Genomic DNA, 21,061 nt, shown 5'->3' on the forward strand with positions numbered 1-21,061 from the left:
AACAAACACCTCTTCAAACTCTTCAGTTTCAGCTTTTTTTTTCTATCCCTTCCACATCTCTTTCTTCTATCAGAACCTCTTCAAACTCTTCTTCATCTTTGTTTTCTGGATCAGATGAGCTTGGGCCTTCATATGTTTTCCCGCTTCTCAAGAAAATAGCACTCGCATTATGCTTTGGATTGTTTTCAGTATGCCCTGGTTACTTTCCTTGAGACTCCAGACGACCCACAGAAGTGGCAAGTTGAGACACCTGTTGCTCCATATTCTTGATACTAGCTCTAGTTTCGGTCTGGAATGCTTAGGTGCTCGTGGCAAGACTCTTTACTATATCTTCTAAGGCCACACTGGAGCTACTGGGTTGATGTTGCAAGTTTTGATTCTGGAAATCCGAGTTCTGAAAGTTGGGCTGAAGGTGAGAATTTTGATGAAAATTTGTCTGCTGAAAACCCAGTTGCTGAAAATTTCGTTGCTGCTGAAATCTGGGTGGAGGCTGAAATTATTGTTTCTGCTGATAATTATTCTGAAAATTCTGGTGGTAGCCCCCGACAATTTTTACTGCAACTGTATCCTCTTGCAATATTGGGCACATGTCAGTAGGGTGATCAATCTTCAAGCAAATCCCACATTGTTTCTTTACAGCTGTTTTTTCTTTGGTCAGGAACAGACAACTTTCGTCAATTCAGATATCTGAGCTTCCAGATGAACATTGTTGACTTCGTTGACACCCATTGGTTGATCTGGATACCACTCTTCTTCATTTCCAGAGTGTTTAGACTTGATTGCCAGCTTTTCAATCAGCTCTCTAATTTCAGTTGGTGTCATATCACCCAAAGAACCACCACTGGAAGCATTTATAAGGCGTCTTTCCATGGGTGTCAGACCTTTACAGAAACAGTTATAGAGCTGGTAATCACTAATTCCATGTTGGGGGCAATGGACGAACAACTTCTTGAATCTCTCCCAGTAGGTATGTAAAGCTTCTCTTTTTCCTTGTTTGATACCAAGGATTTCTTTTCTAAGACTGGAGACTCGCGTTTCTGGAAAATATTTCTCTAAGAACAGCTTCGCGAGCTCTGTCCAAGTGGTGATGGAACCAGATGGGAGTTCATATAACCATTCTATTACAGAATCTTGAAGCGAAAAGGGGAATTGTTGAGAGAAAAACTTTGAGACACACTTGAACAAACGTTAGAACAAGTATATTGGGGAATAATTAATCTCGAAGGATCTAAAAGCTCAACAATAATATTTAGAGTTAGATAGCTAGAGAGTTAGTTGCGGAAAAGTAAAGAAATGGAAATGACAACAATTGTTATATCAAGTATACATATAAGTTGATTCATAACAAGGAATGCATTCAAGCCAAGTTAATAAGTGAGGTCAAACTTAGTGATTAAGTCACAAAAGACTTGCTCCGAAGAGAGATTGTAATCAGTTATATTCTAGTAAGATTTGTGTGTAAGAAGGGATGAGTAATTAGATAGAGAGATAGAAAAGATAACTTCAGAGATGTGTATTCAGAATAATAGATCTGTAATGAATACAAGAGAATGAGCTCTATTTATAGAGACTCAAGGAGTTACATTAGATTCACTCTCTAAGAGTAGCCATGTAAGGCATACTGGACAATAGAGAGGATTACAGTAAGACAAAATAAACTAAGTAACAAAGAGTGACTGCAGTTGGATTTGATGACTTCGGATGCTGAAGAGGGAGCTTGACTGCGGTAGCTTGTTGGCAGCGGTAGCTGAAGTTCAAGAGGGTCACTTTTCATGATTCAACAATTTCCCCCTAAGTGACCTCTTTAACTTTTGTTCAGCTATCAAGTCTAAGAAACTTGATCAGGATCCACCAAAACTTCCTGACGTTTTCCAACCAAGTGATTCTCCTTAAAATCTCGAACTTGACTTCGGCAGTTGTATGCTTTGATCTTTTGACTGCGGTTCGGCAGATTTCAAGTTGCTTCCTGGTGAGGCGATTCATGGCAGTCATAGGAATAAAGTATTTGACTTTATCGGTCTTCCTTTTGAAAATGACTCCGAGTTTAGGGAAGTTGGTTGCACCTAAGGATCTTTCTTGATAACCTTCGGTAGGCATTGGTGCAGGATCGAGTGGTGGTAGATCAAACTTCTTGGCAATGGTGGGGTAAATGTATGCGTCGATTTTAGCAAAATCACAGACAGTCTCTTTCAAAAACATACTAGCTCTTTCAAGAGCTATCTTCATCTTCGGGTGTTTCTCCAACTTGTTCTGGAACACCTTTGCTATGAGAAAGACTTCTTCAGGATTCATGCAGGGGAAGTCAGCTTGGGTGCGGACATAGTCGTGTTCCCTTCTAGTGAGAGTGTATTGGATAAAGTCAGCCTTCATGAACTTCCGAGGCTTGTAGTTTTTGACTGCGGATGGTCTGTCGTTAGACCAGATTTTCTCAATGGGAGAGGAATGTTTAGCATAAAAATGGTTAAGTCTCTCGAATTCCATTGGCAGTCTTTTGTGGTCTGGAAGGCTGCGGTCAAATGGCTCAAACACTGTGAAGTATTTAGCATTTGGGGAGATTGGAACATCCCAGTAGCCATCCGAGGGGGGTTCAGCATATGTGAGGTATGGCTTGTAGTCATCATCCAACAGTCTGCGGTAAGGATTGATCCAAGAGCTTATCAAGGATTCATCCATGATAGTGTCAAAACCGCATTCTCTCCATATAAGCTCAGCAAGTTTAGCTGCTTTCCAATCTTTTTTTCTTTGGGTAGTGGCAGGGGAGTCGTTTGAGCTTGGAGAGGACATGTGCTCCACCAGATTTTTGAAGTGAGGGGGAGTCTCTGGTTTCTCAGGAGTGATCTCCTTTTGCGGTGGAGTGTTATGAGGTGGAGTATGATGAGATGGTTGCGGTGAGGGTTGCGGTGTAGAAATTCTTTCTGTAATGATGGGGGGAGTCTGATGAGATGGTGTTGGTGAGGGTTGCGGTGTAGGAATTTTTTCTGTAATAATGGGGGGACTTTGATGTTATGAGATGGAGTGATTGGAGTGATGGACTTCTTCTTCACATCCCCCTCTTGAGGAATGCAACGCATAAGCTTCCTCAAGCCATTGTCTAAGGCCATCAACTTTGGCATAGACTTCTTGAAATTGAGCTTTGAGAGCATCTGCCAGTTGTTGATTGTTGGGGATGGTGGAGTTGAAGAGCAGCCTATGAATGTCCTTGGTGAGTTGAAGGATTTCAGGACCATGGAAGTTGGTTGACAAGGAGCGTTGCAGGCGGTTGATTGTAGCTTGAAGGACTGAGATAGTGGACTCATAGGCAGTGTGAGTCTCAGCTATCAGCTTTTGAGATTGGGTGGCTTGATCCGCAATGGCTGCTTGGAGATCTTTCTTGATTGCGGTCACCTCAGAGATGAGGCGTTCCGCAGAAGCCATGAAGTTCTTATGATCTGCTTGTCGATTGTTGTCAAGGGACCGGATCCCCATTTCTACTTTGAGGGAGATACGCTCAGCAGCCAATCTCTCACGAGTTTCTAAGCGCTCTATCCGTTCGATCAATGATTGCGGTCCGGGGGTGTCTTCTGGTTGCGATTGAGTTGGCTTGACCGCAGCGAGAATTTGATCAACCTTTGCTTGCAGGCTCAAAAATTCTTTCCGTGTGACAGCATTCTTCTTCTTTTTCTTCTTCTCTTTGGGCTTAGAAGTGGAATGGTGAGAGCCGCTGGATTCTTCTTCTTCATCAAACATCATAAGATCATCATCAGAGGGAGAGGGTTTGTTTACCTCTTGTAGATCAACATCATCAAAACCGAAGGTGGGAGCAGAGCTGACTTCTACTGCGGTTCCTTCGTCTTGTGATTCTTGGACTGTGGGAGTTGGAGGGACTTTGGAAACATTTTGATCAGCAGTTGCTTCTTGAGCCTTGCGGAGAGTTTCTGCCATCTCAGACATCCAGTCTTGAACTTTCAATATGGTGGCTACGGTATTGGCATTGTTAATTGCATTTGCCCAATACTTAGCCACAGCTTGGATTTCTTGTTCTTTTTGCTGCTGTTGCTTGATTTGTTGATATTTTCGTGCTTGGAATGCCCTACGGAAAGCGGCATACTTCTGGATGTCGGCTTCAGATACCGGAGTGTAGTTCAACCATGAGTCATTAGAGTTATCACCGTCAAATCCTTGGTATCGCACTGAAGTGTCCTTCGGGTCCACGGATCCTTGCATATTTGTGCTCACCGTGCCTAAACCACATGTTACAGATGTAAGCAGAGTAGGATTTCCTGAGCTTCCTTGGTCTCCTTGACCCGTAGTCAAGTTTGGCCTCGGCTCAGTTCCGGCAAGGGCGGAAGAAGTGCCCTGCGGTTGGGAAGGTGTTTGAAGTGTATGGGTGACATTCAAGAGGATGGAGTTCAACTCCTCAGGGGAAAAGAAATGCAGTCGGGAAGCTCTGGAGACCTTAGGGCGAGAACCAGTGTTATCCTCTTGGGAATGAACTAGGGGGGAGTCTCCATGAGGTGATGAAACAGACTCACTTTCTGAGCCTGAGTGGTATTCGATGGTGGTGTTGAATGGGTCTGCGGCCACCCCAAGGACTACCGGAGCCTTTTGAGAGGCTGAGGTATCAGTCCGATAACGCATATGACCAGTGGGATTGGTTTTTCTTTTCTTAAGGGTGGCAATTGGTTGCACATCCTCATCAGAGTCACTGTCATGTGTGGTTGGTTTGGTTTTGCGTTTCTTGGAGGGTGCGGTTGGTTTAGGAGCATCCTTCTTAGGGGTTCTTTGTTTCTTTGAGACATTGCGGGGGCCTTGATGAGTTGAGGCCAATTTCTTTCTTCTTTGAAAAAGATTTGAGAGAGTGGTGGAGGAAGGGACTGCGGTACTTCCAGGGGTAATGATTGCGTATGGGGTTTGAAGAGGCGGGGTAGGAAGTTATGGGGCAATACCTTCCGTAGCCTCAATATGATCTGAGACATCAGCAGTCTCAAGACCAAGATTGTGAGAATGTGGGTAGGAAGTCTGCGAATCGGTCCAAAAATAGATTGATCAGATGAGGGATTGTACCTTTTGAGATCCTTGGTGACAAAGAAATTGATGTCGCTGCCCATGTTGATCCTTGCATCCGCATGGAGGTCTAAAATGCAGAGGGACCAGAACCTTGCAAAAGTGAGTTCGGTTGGGTTCTCCCTTGGGTTCTCGTTGGGAATGTATTGCAGAAAGTCGTCCCATAGAATCTGACCGTAGTTCACGTCATGACCTGTGAAGATACTCCACACCAGCTCTAGAAGTTTGAGTCCCATATTATCCGTGCCTCCGGTTCTGCCGGATAGACTGCGGATGACAAAATGGCAAACGAATTGCCAGACCGCAGGTAGTTGGTTTTTCTTGAATTCTCCAATGCCTTTGATTTTATTCTGATAACCCATTTGGTAAAGTGCAGAAGTGATGTCCGCCATGGATGGAGTAAAAATCTTGATGGAAGGATGAACAAGAAGGTTAATGGCAGAAATAAACTTTTCTTTAGAGATGATGACTAAAGAATCGTTAACTAGGTTTAGATGTACTTCTTGTGGGTTCTCGAGTGGTCGATAGGCTGAAAAGGAACATTTGAATAGGGTTGAGAGTGGGGCAACGTCTGTGAAAGCATCGAAGGGGCCAAACAGGGGGTGATTTTTCAGAAACTTGATCATCAGCTTGATCAGAGCATTGTAGGATGAATGATCTTTGAACACGGCTCTGAAGTTGCTTGAAGCAATCGAAGGTGTGAGATGACGTGAAGCAGAGTCTGAACCAGTAGGGTTCACTGATCCAGATGCCTTGGATTGTTTCTTGGATACACCAGATTTCACCATTGTAGGAGTTTGAGAGAAAGTGTAGAAAACAGAGTATGATAATGGAGAAAGGATTCAATGTTCAGAGAGCGTAAACTGTTATAGGGGCTTATGGGAGCGGGAAACATTTTTTTTCTTTTTATTTACCCTAGGTGAAAAAAGGATAAGGTAAAAAAAATTGGGGGTTCTTTTGATTTTGGGAGATGAAATCTCAGCCACACATTATGAAACGGTTTAAAATTTTTGGATTTTACCGAAAAAGGGATTTGCATTTAATGAAAAGTCAGACGTACATCATCACGTCAGGTGATCGTGTGGTGAGGGGAAAAGAAGTTGTAACGGATGGGACGTGCTGGGTAAGAGGAAAAGACAGATTAAGGATGTGTTTATGGAAAAACGTTCTTTTTGTCATCATACCTAAAATAGGTCTGACACAAGGTTTATTCAAAAAGAGAATGAGACAGTTTCTCAAGGAATGTTTTTATTTAATGTTTTATTTAATGAAGGATCATTAAATAGCACACCATGATTCAAGGATTAATGAAACAATTGAGAAATTATCAATGTGATTGCGGATGGAAACTTCATTGCGGATGGATCCTTTGCTATTGCGGATGGGTAGATGTGTGGTACATAGACTGCGGTAGAAGAACTGAGGAGAGCACTTGTACAATAAGTTAGTAATAACAAACAAGAAGGACCAGTGAAGGATAAATATGATATATGGTTGCGGTACATAGACTGCGGTACACAGGATATACCAAAACCATCTATCATAAGTAACTTTCAGTTAGGACCGCAACTGAGACCAAGGATGGTCTGCGGTGCCTATCAATTCAAGAAGAATTGTGGGTCCAGATTCATCATTCCTAACATTTGTAAGAAAGTGTTGAGCTTTGAAGAGTCAAGTGCCTTTGTGAATACATCAGCAATCTCTTCATGAGTATGGACAAATATGAGTTCAATGTTACCTTTCAGGATGTGGTCTTTGATGAAGTGATACCGTAGTTCAATATGTTTGGTCTTGGAGTGCTGAATAGGATTATGAGAAATTGCTATAGCACTTTCAGAGTCACAGTAAATTGGTATCCGCAACATTTTGTATCCGTAGTCCATAAGTTGTGTCTTCATCCATAGGACTTGTGAACAACAGCTGGCTGCGGCCACATATTCAGCTTTTGCGGTAGACAAAGATACACAACTTTGTTTCCTTGATGACCAGCTGACGAGTCTTCCACCCAGAAATTGACATCCACCTGAGGTGCTTTTTCGATCTAGTCTGCATCCGGCGTGATCCGCATCTGTGAATGCTTGAAGGCTGAAATCATTGCCTGCGGGGTACCATAATCCAAGAGACTTGCTTCCTTTCAGGTACCGTAGTATTTGTTTGGCTGCGGTCATGTGTGACACTTTTGGGTCAGCCTGATACCTTGCGCATACACCTGTTGCAAAGACAATGTCTGGCCTGCTTGCGGTGAGGTACATCAAAGAGCCTATGATACCTCTATAAGTCTTGTGATCCACAGATTCGCCTGAGGGATCAGCAGAGATCTTATATCCGAAGGCCATGGGGACCTTAGCCGAAGAACAGTTGTCCATAGAATATTTCTTTAACAGTTCAGTGGTGTATTTCTCTTGATGAATGAATATCCCTTGCGGAACTTGTTTCACTTGAAGTCCTAAAAAGAAGTTAATCTCTCTATTCATGCTCATTTTGAACTTGTTGGTCATGAGCTTAGCAAATTCATCCACCATTCCTTGATCAGTCGATCCGAAGATGATATCATCCACATATATTTGTACAAGCATAAGGTGGTCACCATTTTCTTTTCTAAATAAAGTGGGATCAATCACTCCTCTTTTGTATCTGGACGAGACAAGAAATTCAGAGAGAGTCTCGTACCATGCTCTTGGGGCTTGCTTCAGACCGTAGACTGCTTTTTCAAGTTTGTAGCAGTGGTCTGGGAATTCAATACTTTCAAAGCCTGGAGGTTGTTGAAGATAAACCTCTTCTTTTAATTCCCCATTAAGAAATGCACTCTTAACGTCCATTTGGTGTACCTTGACGTTCTTGTGGGCTGCGTATGCTAAGAAGATTTGGATGACTTCCATTCGTGCAACCGGAGCATATGTTTCATCATAGTCAACACCTTCAAGTTGACTGTAGCCCTTTGCAACTAACCTTGCCTTGTTTCTGACTACCGCACCAGATTCATCCAGCTTGTTTTTGAATACCCATCTAGTACCAACAATGGTGTGACCGTGTGGCTTCGGGATGAGCTTCCACACTTTGTTTCTTTTGAATTCTTCTACCTCTTCTTGCATTGCGGATATCCAATCAGGTTCTAGTAATGCTTCTTTGATCGTTCGGGGCTCGACTGAGGACATAAATTCTGCGTAGTGATAATGTTCAGATAAGTCCTTGGAAGATCGAGTATGGATACTTGCGGATGGGTTGCCAATGATTTGACCTGGTGGGTGGTCCTTCGTCCATACATGTAGACGGGGTTGCAGATGATCAGCAGCTGCGGTAGAGGGAATATCTTCAATATCAGAAGATTCTGCGGTTGGAGATGGCAGTTCCCCCTGGACTTGAGAACATCCTGCGGAATCATCTTGGTTTGTTGGAACGAGAATGGAATTTTCTTGAGCAGTTGGAAGAGGTTCCCCCTGGATTGCTGATGGGAGTTCCTCTGGAACCTGAGAAGGTTCCTCCTGGACTGCGGATGGAAGAGTGATAATCCTAGAGTCTGTTCTTGTGTCGATGTTTTCTATGTTTTCATCATCCGAGTCGGAAGAAACGATGGATGGTAATGATTCTCTACAGATGGGAACTTGAGCTGTATCAAGTACTGGAACCTCGATGGTTGTTACTTGATCCAGAGTAGAGCTTTCCCCCTCAACCGGAGAGGTGGAAGCATTGAGAGATGCTACTTCGGATAGTGAAGGACAAGATACATCAGCGTGCTGCTGTTGAGCTGCCGGAGACACAAGAACTTCAGATAATTTCGCTGTTTCAACAGGGTCGAAAAGATCGTCATAATTGACTTCAACTAGATTTAAAGGACCTGAAGAGGCAGGAATATCGCTTTCCATGATTGTTGTGGTTTCAGTAGATGGAGGGGCGTTGCGGATGTGAGAATCATCAAATTTCACATCGAAGCTTTCAATGATTAGCCTTGTACGTCTGATGAGGACCCTGTAAGCAACTTTGTTAGTGGAATAGTCGAGGAAGATGCCTTCATCAGACTTCGGTGCAAACTTGTTAAGATGATCGTGGTTGTTGATCACAAAACATCTACACCCAAAGATATGAAAGAAGCGGACATTTGGCTTTCTGTTGTTAAGGCCCTCATATGGTGTTTTGTTGAGACGTTTGCACACAATGCTTCGGTTTTGAACAAAGCATGCGGTGGCTACAGCTTCAGCCCAGAAGTAGAGAGGAAGGTGTGCGAAGTTGAGCATGGATCTGGCTGCTTCTACTAGAGTGCGGTTCCTTCTCTCTACTACTCCATTTTGTTGTGGTGTTTAAGGAGCTGAGAAGTTGTGAGTGATGCCTTTGGAAACCAAGAAACTGTTGAGGAGATGATTAGTAAACTCGGTTCCATTATCACTGCGGATACGTCTTACTGGAAGCTTGATCTGAAGCTCTATTTCCTTGATGAAATTGATGAGAATCTGCGGTGTTTCTGACTTTAGTCTAAGGAAGAAGACCCATGTGAAGCGTGTGAAGTCATCTAATATAACCAGTATGTACTTCTTGTGATGGAGACTGGATACGGTTGATGGACCGCAGAGATCAATGTGAAGGAGCTCTAGTGGTTCAGAAATTGAAGAGTCAATCACCATGGGGTGACTTGCTTTGGATTGCTTCCCACATTCACATGCAGGGTAGAGAGTATCATTGCTGAATTTGAGAATAGGGAGTCCTCTGACTAGTTCTCTAGTGACCAAATTGTTGATGTATCTGAAGTTGAGATGAGCTAGCTTGCGGTGCCATAGCCAGCTGACTTCTGATACTGCTTTGGATAGGAAACATAACTGCGGTTTGGCTATGATCAGAGAGACATCCAGAGGATACATAGTACCTTCGGATCGTGATTTGATCAAACATGTGCTCCTATCACTTGTCATTACATAACAAAATTGATCATCAAATTCAACTCGATGGCCTGCCTTACATACTTGGCCAACACTGATGAGATTGTGTTTAAGGCTTTCTACATAAGCAACCTTTTGAATAGAGAAGTTCCCCGTAGTGAGAACACCATAACCTCGGATGATCCCATTCGCATTGTTGCCGAATGTAATATTTCCACCGTTGCAAATTGGCCTGAAATCCCGAAGGTATTCTAACCTTCCGGTCATGTGCAAGGAGCAGGCACTGTCGATTAACCATTCTTCTTCTTGTTCCTCCTTACACAAAGCCTGAGAATTACACGGTTAGTTTAGGCATCCAAACTAGTTTGGAGCCTGGGACAACAGATGAGTTTCTGAATGATGCATGGACCGAGGTTGCAGGGACAGGTTTCTTGTCAACTTTTAATCCTAGTCCTGGGTGTTTGTGTAGTTTTGGAGTGTTGTGTGTTTTTGAAAAGTTACGAGGTTTCTGACTCCAACTAGATTTGACATAGGATGAATCTTTTTGGCAACTACACTGACATTTGCAGGTTGAGATTTTGTCTTTTGTTTTGACACCACGTTTGGTCAGCGGTCTAAAGGATGAGTTGGGCTTGTGACCGGTCCGAGGTTGAAAAGATCTGACATGAGTGTTGTTTGGTTTCTGAAAAGTTTGTTTTGAAAAAGGTTTAGCATGTGTAGATCTTTGTATTCTTTTTGTTGGATTTGGTAGAATACCCTTCCACTTGTTAAAATTTTGATGTGACTTTAAAAGTGTTGGAGTGGGTAAAATACCTTTCCATTTCGGATCATCTGAGGAATAGATTTGAAAACCATTGTTTCGAAAAGACTTTACACCTTTTTGGGTTGTGTCAGATGAAATAGGAATGACTGTTGAAACTGTACATTCCTTTTTGTATGTTTTCTTAATGGGAGAGTTTTTCAAAAAGTAGTGTGAGAAAACAAATTTTTCTGGACTTTTGGACTTTGGAAGTCTGACATGCTTCTTGTTTTTCGAAAAGATTTGTCTATTTGTGCCTCGGGAGCGAATTTCCTCTTTGAAAGCCTTTTTTGCTAAAGTTTTTGGAGAACCGCAGTCCTTGATGTTCAACTGCGGTTTCCTGGAATTGTTAGAAAATTTTTGAAAACGTGGGCTTGAGTCATCCAAACTTGAAGATTCAGGGGTTTGAGAGCATTGACCTACTTCAAAGTTTTCTATGGGTAATTCATGATGAATTGGCTGAAGAGTCATAGTTCCTTTTACTGATGACTGCGGTAGTGATGATTTGACTACTGCAGAGTAAGTCTGAGTTGGGACTTCAATGTGACTTTTGTGGGACTTTTGATTACAGTGTGAGACACTGTGGTCTGAGGGCAAAGATGGAAAGTCTTTCGAGACTTCGGGGCCCTCTATGACAATTTCTTCATCAACTACAGATGAGGTTTGAGAATTTGGGTAAATAGTGCCACATATAGGAATTTGATCACATGTATGACCCGAGACCTCAGGCACAATTTCCTCAATGACACAATTATTGCTTAGATTATGCAGTCTACCGAAGTGAGTTTTGATGTCTTCGGGAAAGGTCTTGTCGTTGACTGGGAAATGAAATTCTTGGTCTGGAGGGACATACAGTCTGTCTTTTTTGAACCGGGGTGAGGAATCCATTGCGGTAGGATATCCATTTGACCAACCCCAATTGTATGTATTGTCCATGGTTCCATTATTTACCAAATTTTCAATAGCTTCACTTTCATTAAACAATTTTTCGATTAAGAGATTTAAGCGTACAATTTCACTCTGAGCTAAATCTCTCTGGTTCAAAGCTATCTCTAATTGTGTTTCACTCAACATTCTTGCATCTTTTTCTAACTCTAATTCCTTTTCTAACATAGCCATTTTGAGTCTTTTGTTATCTAGTCGTCCTTTCACATGGAACATCTCCTGGGACGCAATGTTCTTCTCATCTAAGGCTTTGTTATAGTCTGTAAGGACGGCAACACATGTGTCATTAAGATCATCTATGTAAGGTTGACAGTCATGCATGCTATAGTTTAGAGTTTGGATCATGAGTTTTACCTGTTCGACGATGCTTAGAGTTCCATCCTTTGCCATGTAGCAGTAGTTCTTGTCCAGCTTTGTAGACCCATCATCATTCGCAGTTGCCAGCATGCAGATTTTCCATTTTCCTTTGACACTGCTGATGTCTTCATCTTTGTCTCCGGATGACCAAAATTGATGGTCTCTTTTGACATGGGCGACGTATGCCCTTGCCTTTTCCTTATCTTCCAATTCCTGAGCCATTATAAGGTAGAATGCTATGTCTTTTACTACATTGGCCTTACAATCTCTAGCAAAATGATTCTCTTTGTTGCATTTGTGGCAAATTACAACATCAGTCTTGTCTTCTGAGGGAGTACCGGAATCAGTGGTTTGAGTAGACTGCGGTGTCTCCTTTGGTTGAGTATTTTGAGATTGCAGTGGTGGATGAGAACTTTTGGGATATCGAGGATGGTTATTCTGGGGACTGAAATTACGGTTGAATGGAGGTTTGTTGAACTGTTGATTCTTGCGGAAGGAAGGAGGTGGTAGACGGTTGAACTGTTGGCTAACCAGAGCAATAGCCTTCTGAAATTCTTCTTCATCGTCATACTCTGAGTCAGCTTCGTATGACTGCGGTGGTGTGTCATACGAGGGAGAGTAAGATTGATTATGTGGAGCTTGTGCTATGAGAGCAAGTGGTCCTCCGAAGTCAGCACAGTCTTTGAGTACGGTGGATTCTTGTGCTTGCAGTTCTCCATAGAGCTTGTAGAGTGACAAAGAATGAATCTTTCTATCGCCTTGGACTATCATCTTGGCCGTAGTCCAATGTCTTCCCAAACCATTAACAAACTGAAGATTTGTATCATGGTTACTGCGGATGGTGCCCGCATTGGATAACTTGGTGACTATCAGGTTGAATCTTTTGAAGGAGTCTTCCAAGCTTTCGCCAGTATGAGCTTTGAAGTTGTTGAACTCATTGAGTGCGGTTGTAAGCTTCTTGTCTTGTGCTTGTTCTGAGCCTTCGTACAGATTCTTGAGAACTTCCCAGATCTCTTTTGCTGATTTGAAATTTATGATAATATCGAAGTTGTTAGGAGCAACTCCACAGGAGATTTCATAAAAAGTAACAGCATCATTTTCCTTTTTATCGAGATCATCCTTGGTTGGACGGTTCATGACTGGTTGACCTCCTCCTAGTCTGGTTGTAGCGCCGTCAGTTTGGACTGGTGTAAGGACTGGGACATGTGGTCCTTCTTCTACGGATCGCCATACATCTCTACCAAGTCTCCTTAAGTATCTTTCCATTCTTTGGGACCAGTGATGATATTCATTTGCTACCAGTATTGGGGCTCGATTAGAACCACCAACACTGTTGGAAACATTCAGAGATAACGATTGTGCCATATTTTTTTTGAAGTTTTTTTGTTTTAAGAAATGAGCTTTAGTGGTATAGAAGGCCCTTTGAAAATCAGAGTTCCGTTTTCAAAAAGCAACCACTATGGCTCTGATACCAATTGTTGAGAGAAAAACTTTGAGACACACTTGAACAAACGTTAGAACAAGTATATTGCGGAATAGTTAATCTCGAAGGATCTAAAAGCTCAACAATAATATTTAGAGTTAGATAGTTAGAGAGTTAGTTGCGGAAAGGTAAAGAAATGGAAATGACAACAATTGTTATATCAAGTATACACATAAGTTGATTCATAACAAGGAATGCATTCAAGCCAAGTTAATAAGTGAGATCAAACTTAGTGATTAAGTCACAAAAGACTTGCTCCGAAGAGAGATTGTAATCAGTTATATTCTAGTAAGATTTGTGAGTAAGAAGGGATGAGTAATTAGATAGAGAGATAGAAAAGATAACTTCAGAGATGTGTATTCAGAATAATAGATCCGTAATGAATACAAGAGAATGAGCTCTATTTATAGAGACTCAAGGAGTTACATTAGATTCACTCTCTAAGAGTAGCCATGCAAGGCATACTGGACAATAGAGAGGATTACAGTAAGACAAAATAAACTAAGTAACAAAGAGTGACTGCTGTTGGCTTTGATGACTTTGGATGCTGAAGAGGGAGCTTGACTGCGGTAGCTGAAGTTCAAGAGGGTCACTTTTCATGATTCAACAGGAATGCCCTTAACTTTATCTGGTCTTCTGTGACAGCACGAGGCTTCATTCCTGAACAAACCACATGAAATTCCTTGAGGAATTTATGTGGGTCTTCGTTTTCCAATCCTCTGAAAGTGGGAAGAACATGAATCAGCCCAGATTTAAGTTCGAAGTTCTGGGCTTCTAGAAACGTAATGCAAAGGGGCTGTTGGTTGACCTCTTGAGTGGCCCACTCTCTAAGGGTCTTTTCTGCTTCGTCTCCACTCATAACTAAGTCTTCAGATTCGGTTTCTGAAGAGTCTGTGATTTCAGTTTTAATGGAAGAGGGTGGGGAATAAGTTTTATATGGGCTGTTTTGAGGTGATGATGGGGGTACTTTTGGAAAAATCGGATCTGATTCGTTCCACAAGGGAGTGCCTTATGGTGTGGAGGCTTTTGAGGGTATGGAAGATGATGAACCAAAGAGACCAACTGATCATTTCTTTCTTGTTGCTTCTTTCCTCAGTCTCCTTGCAATTCGCTCAATTTCTGGATCAAAAACTAAAGGTGTACCTGAACGAAAAGTTCTTGGCATAAACTATTAGAAGGCACCGTGTCCCTGACTACACTGGTCAAACAAGTAATTTCGTTTACAATGTATCACTCTTATGTTTAGATGTGATATGTAACGAAATTTCAAACCATCCCATTAAGCCATATAAAAAGATGCCCTTCGATACTTCTCTATAAGTATTCGATTGTACTTTACGGGAAACCACACAAGCTGTTGATTATCTCTCTTGATAATTAGTGAAGTGATCTTTGCCTGGGATCTAACTGCTTTTATGTGAAATTTTATTTTCGACATCACAAAATGAAAAAAAAATTTATTTTGTTTCTTATCTTATTCTTTGGTACTCAATGTACGCACGAAATCCTTGAGGTTCTGAGTAATACCAACTCAGGCTGAAGATTTCGCAAGTCTGTGTGACAACCCGAACCTTTTTCCGTTACCATTAGCCAAATTCCATTAATAAAATTTGAATTTTATTGAGTCCCGTCAAATTCCTTTGGTTTGGAAAGTCATTTAGTTACATAATTGAACTTTATATACGAGTAGGGACCAAAACCACGCGGAATTTCGAGTTTTCCTTCGAACAAGGCAACAGTTCACGGCCTGAGTAGAGTTCATGGTCGTAAACCTATTTACGGTCGTAAACCCGTTTGCGGTCAGTGCCAGGTGGCGCCCACCACCGACCATGAAAACCCCCTATAAATACGAGTTCCCACCCCTCATTTAGACTTTTCTGTCCGAAAACACTCTTGTTCTCTCTCTCTCTACCTCTCGAAAGCAAACCCCGAAACACCCTCATTTGTCCCGAAAAATCATCAGGAAACACTTATGGTGGTTGTTTAGGAGCATCTAAAACACGTTTTCATCGAATCCAGCATCCTTGTTCTTGAGTTTACGGCCGTAGACGCTTCAAACCTTTAAAGGCCGTAAACCCTTCAAGAGGCTGTTCACGGCCGTAAACAGATCACGGCCGTAAACCCCCTTCAAAGGCCGTAAACCCTTCAAGAGACTACTCACGGCCGTAAACAGATCACGACCGTAAACCCCCTTCACGGTCGCAAACCCTTCCTAAGTGGTGAAATAGACTGAAAACCCGTTTTCCTCGATTCAATCAAGCCCCGGTAACATTCCTTAACCGAAAGCAAGTGTTTTTCTAACACTTTATCTAACGAAATCGCTAATTTAGATACATATATGTATTTAATTGTTATTAGGATTCCGTTAAGTGCCACATACAACAACTCGAGGGTCTTCATTTTCAGTTCATTGATTCGACGCTTGCACACAACTAACAGTGAGTTCATACCCCAATGCTTTTACTATTTTTAAGGTTTTCAGGGGGGGAATACAAGCCAAACACAAATGATTTTGTGAACTTATACAAAAGAATTTCAAAACTTATGCAATTGATACAACCAAAAGATTTCCTCGATTTATAAAATATTTAGATATTTTATCCCTTTTGTAACATGCTGAGCATAAGGGACGTTTTTCAATATACATCCATAATTGCATAGTTTTTAGAACTATACACGAACCAAACACGCAACATACATACAAACTATAATAGGTATAGTTTGGGGTTTTCAATACATAGTTTCATGAATTCAGAGTTATACATTGCAAAACATATAAACTATGACAGATCTAGTTTATGAAATACATTCGGATTTCAAGAGTACAACATTAAATAATTATTAAGTATAATTATTTTTACTCTACAAAGCATACATACGGTTTCCAACAAAGAGAATGATACTAAACAACACGTAAACTAGTCAATACAAGATTGTGAGACACTACTTCACTTTGTACCCTTCAGAATACTAAACTAAATCCTCACATAGTGTAACCAGAGTCTCCTGGAGGGAGAGCGTGAGATTTGTGAATAGATCTATTCGGGATTAACAATCCCACACCTGAACTGCTAGCTACAGTTAGGCAGGCATGCATGGGGTGACAAATGTCATTTAACCGACACTTGAAGAACGTCGAAAAGGTCACTAGGTCATATCAAGCATGGTTATACGACTCACAATATGTATAAACTCACCATTTGTTTACGAGATTTCATTCTTCATTAGTTTTATTTTAAGTAATGAAAATACTAAGCATACTGGTGGTAGCCAGGGTTTTCAAACAGAACATACTATACAATGGTTTTTGTACAAGAATACACACATACTACGATTGGTAGCAACCAGACAGACAATCTAACATTTTCCTATGCTACAACAGAATACGGTAACAAACATTCCTCACTAAATTCTATAATAAATTAGTTTATGCATCCGAGTTGTGTATAAAGAGTACCCGATAGACCGTGGGATGTGTGTTTCCGCCTCATTTCCTGTTCCTTGTTTGGTTGTGGGCTTAGGGCAGATCCACACAATCAACGGTCTGTTCGGTATTAGGTTATACATTGCTAGTATGAACCAAGTGGTCATAGAAGGAACTGGTTTTAATCATACTTATACTAAAGAAAATATTGGATTTTCTTGAGAACATGCAAACATTTTACAGATTTACAAACAGGTTTTCACTACAAAAACATACTTATGAACTCACCAGCTTAATGCTGATACTCTTTCAAAACTGCTTGTATTCTCAGGAAATCAGTAGACATGTACCTCCTGAAGTTTTGAGAAGACGGAGCGTATAGAGTCACGCCTTCTACTTTTGTTTATGCTTTTGATGTATAAAAACAAGAATCAAACAGATGTAACTACTTATATATATATATATATATATATATATATATATATATATATATATATATTTATCCAATGTAATGGTTGTGTTTACTATGATTACTATGATGCAATTGTTGTGATACTACATATGACGTCATCCACCCCCGAACGTTTCCGCCGTTCCGGTTTGGGGGTGTGAGAGATTGGTATCAGAGCTCTTGTTTATAGTGAACTAAGTATACCGAACCTTACATGGTATACAAATATAAACACTAAGGGGCCGAAGTGCTATGAACTAAGAGTATACTTTTAAAATATAAGTATTTTATAAGAAGTATACAAGTATACATAAGTACCAGAAACAATATCATAAGAAGAACAAAACAAAAGTATGTGGATGTTGGACACTGCGGTTAAACCTGGATAGTTATGTAATCATGTCTGGGATCAATATAGCATGATTAACTATATTTATTTGAGACATGACCTACATGTGTCTGGGAGTGATCATGGTGTTGCAGCAAGCCTAAAACTTACCAAGCTATATACATCAAAATATCGATAGAACAGAGCATACAACTTAAAATACTATAGGAGTATTTTAGCTAGAGCCGAATACAGTATAGATATTCATTCCAAGTGTTGCTACTTATTTCTTCCTAGCGATAGTTTACTTGCATTGGTAACCATTCTCTGTTTATCGTTTAGTAGAACACTTTATTTATCAGGCTGAGATATATCTTGTTTCATATCTCTTGATTTAAAGATCTAGGGGACTTACCATCCTCTTCTTCCTGATTATTTTTAGAAAAGGATGCCTCCCAGAAAGAGACCCAACAGGAAGAACAACGACCCTCCGCCGCCACCACCTCCTCAATTCGATCCTGCATTGTTCTAGGCAGCAGTTACGACCGCTGTGGCTGCTGCAATGTCGCAGATAAACCCGGGTGGCTCGGGTGGATCAGGAGGTGGACCAGATCCCCAAAATCTTGGTGGAGGCCAGGGACACCAGAAGGAGTGTTCCTATAAAGATTTCATGAATGCCAAGCCTTAATCTTTCGACGACAATGGGGAAGTCATTTCCCTAACCCAATGGTTCGAGAAGATCGAATCCATTTTCGAGATTTGCGCATGTTCTAAGGCAAATAAAGTGAAGTTCGCCGCCTGCACCTTCACCGACAGATCACTGACCTGGTGGAATGGTCGAGTCAAATCCCTAACTCTGCCGGTAGCGAATGCCATGGGTTGGGAAAGCTTAAAAGAGCTTATGCTTGCTGAGTACTGCCCGAGGGGCGAGATGCAGAAGTTGGAACACGAGCTATGGAACCTGAAGATGAAGGGTTCCGACATTGCCGCTTACACAGCTAGATTCTGCGATCTGGCTCTTATATGTCCGGGAATGGTCACCCCGGAAAGCAAAAAGATAGAAAGGTACATTTGGGGATTGATGCCCCCAACGCAAGGAAATGTCTTGGCTGCTAAGCCTTCTACTTTTGACAGCGCCAAGTGCCTGGCGCGGACTCTAATAGATCACGGGGTTGGTCTTGATGAAGTGGCAGCCGCTCCCGAACCACCAAAGGCGAGTTGTGGGAGGAAGAAGTTTTGGAACAAGCGAAATGGGCAGTCTTCACATGAGCCCTCCAAGAAACAGTTAGTAGCGGCAGTTCATGCTGCTAGCACTCCTTCCGCTGTTCCTGCAGCTCAAGCACCTACCAGTAGATATGCTGGTACTCTTCCACGGTGTGACAAGTGCAACTTCCATCATCATGGGCAGTTCCGGGAGTTTTTATGCAATAGTTGTGGTAAGAAGGGACACACAGCTCGATTATGCAAGACACCAGTCCAACCAACCAATCAGGCTCCTGGAGCGGGCGTTGGTCAATCCTGTTATGGCTGTGGGGAGGTCGGACACTTCAAAAGGAACTGCCCCAAGGCAACAACAGCTGGCAACAAAGGGAGAGTGCTAGCGATGGGCCAGGAGGAGGCAGTTGTTGATCCCACCGTTGTTACAGGTACGTTCCTCCTCGACAACTCTTATGCATGCATTCTTTTCGATTCTGGTGCGAAGAGAAGTTTTGTTAGTCATGCCTTTAAACATATACTCAAGTGTAAATCTCAACCTTTAATCGAAACATTTACCATCGAAATGGCTAACGGAAAGAAAGAGAGCACTAACTGTTGGATTATGAGCATTCTAACACTCCTAAGGTGTACATGTAACCCTAAATACCTTGGATCTATGTTTTCTCTAATTATACATGCAAATATCAATTTTCCAAGGTATTGTTCTAACTAGCATAATATAAAGTACATGTAATATAAAATCTAATAGAATTACATACCTCTTTGTTGTAGCTTGATTCCATGGAGCTTAAGAGCCTAGTGCCCCAAGTGTGACACCTCAAATGGTTCACACAACATCATCAACATTTGGAATAACCATGAGAGAGGATACTTGACTCATAGAAATTGGCTTGCCCTCTTGTGTATGCACTAGTGACAATTTCACCAACCAATGGGGTCTTTATACAGTATGCACATTAGGGTTACACCATGTAACCCATGACTTTACCCATTCCTTATGCTCCATGGGTTTTAACCTCCATGGAGTATCCATGGGTCACCACATGGGTTAAACCCAACATAAGGAATCATGGATCATAAGCCCACATATATAAGAATGAATGATTTACACAATCAATCCCAATATATTTAATTAGTCTCTTTTGATCACAAAATTAATTCCAAATTAATTCTTGATCAATACTAATTAAATAATATGATTTCTTATTAATATATTAGAACTTATAATATATTAATATGTCACAAATATCCTCTTCTCACAAAAGGTCTATCCAAATGTTCCGATGCCATGCAAACCAAATGGACCATGCCGGGTTGGGTCAAGTATATACCAATTATAGTTATGGGCTTAGACACTAATCCAACAGTCTCCCACTTGGATAAGTCTAATAACTATTATTGCAAGTATGACTCCAACCTGACCAGCAATCGTAGCTCTTAAAAGCTGCTGTCGAACTCTAAACAAATCACTGACGCGTCCATTAGATAAGTGATCATATATTCCTCCATTCTAGATATCATATGGACTGAGACATGGTTTATAATCATTCTCTCTGTCCATTTGTTGTTTCCCGATTTTCGATTTATGACGACCGACTAATTGAACAAATCAAATCAGTCCAGGCTTGGCCAAGCACTTAGGGTGTCATCACTAAATCATCGAGGGGCCCACAGATATCGCTTTTATCCCTTTAAGGGTAAAAGGAATGGATAAACTTTGACTCATATGCTTGTACTGACTACTTGTTGAATCATACACAAAGGCACGTTTTATAACATCGAGTTACCAATGCGTTTTCGTGCAATCAATGTATAACCAACTCATAGTCAACAACTCATATCTCTAGGTTTGAAGAATATAAGATATTATTGTCTCATGGTCACTCGTGATGAAATCCATGAAGTGAGTCAAATGAGCGTGGGTTTAATCCAATACTCAAAACTTATGAGCACTCATGAATGTTGCAGCAACTCTTGCTATGTTCACTACCTTGGACATCTACAAACCAGCTTCATGACAGTTTTGATTCATATCTACTTCCAACATATGACCGACTGTGGATGGTTTGAATAACCTAGTCATTTGGGAAGAACGACGTAGTTATTCTGGAAGTCAAAACATTCAAAGTGAAACACAAGAATAAT

At 41.3% G+C, this 21,061-nt stretch overlaps 1 non-coding gene across 1 annotated transcript; it reads left to right on the forward strand.

Annotated features, from left to right (window-relative positions):
* The first annotated feature begins 916 nt into the window (after positions 1-916).
* On the forward strand, positions 917-1,023 carry LOC145135042 (small nucleolar RNA R71). The gene has a single exon (XR_013719523.1). It is a non-coding gene; the product is annotated as a small nucleolar RNA R71 (small nucleolar RNA).
* The last annotated feature ends 20,038 nt before the right edge of the window (positions 1,024-21,061 follow it).

Source organism: Lactuca virosa, chromosome 8 (assembly GCF_052849685.1).
Source record: "Lactuca virosa cultivar CGN04683 chromosome 8, Lactuca_virosa_CGN04683_v6, whole genome shotgun sequence".
NCBI classification, from domain to species: Eukaryota; Viridiplantae; Streptophyta; class Magnoliopsida; order Asterales; family Asteraceae; genus Lactuca; species Lactuca virosa.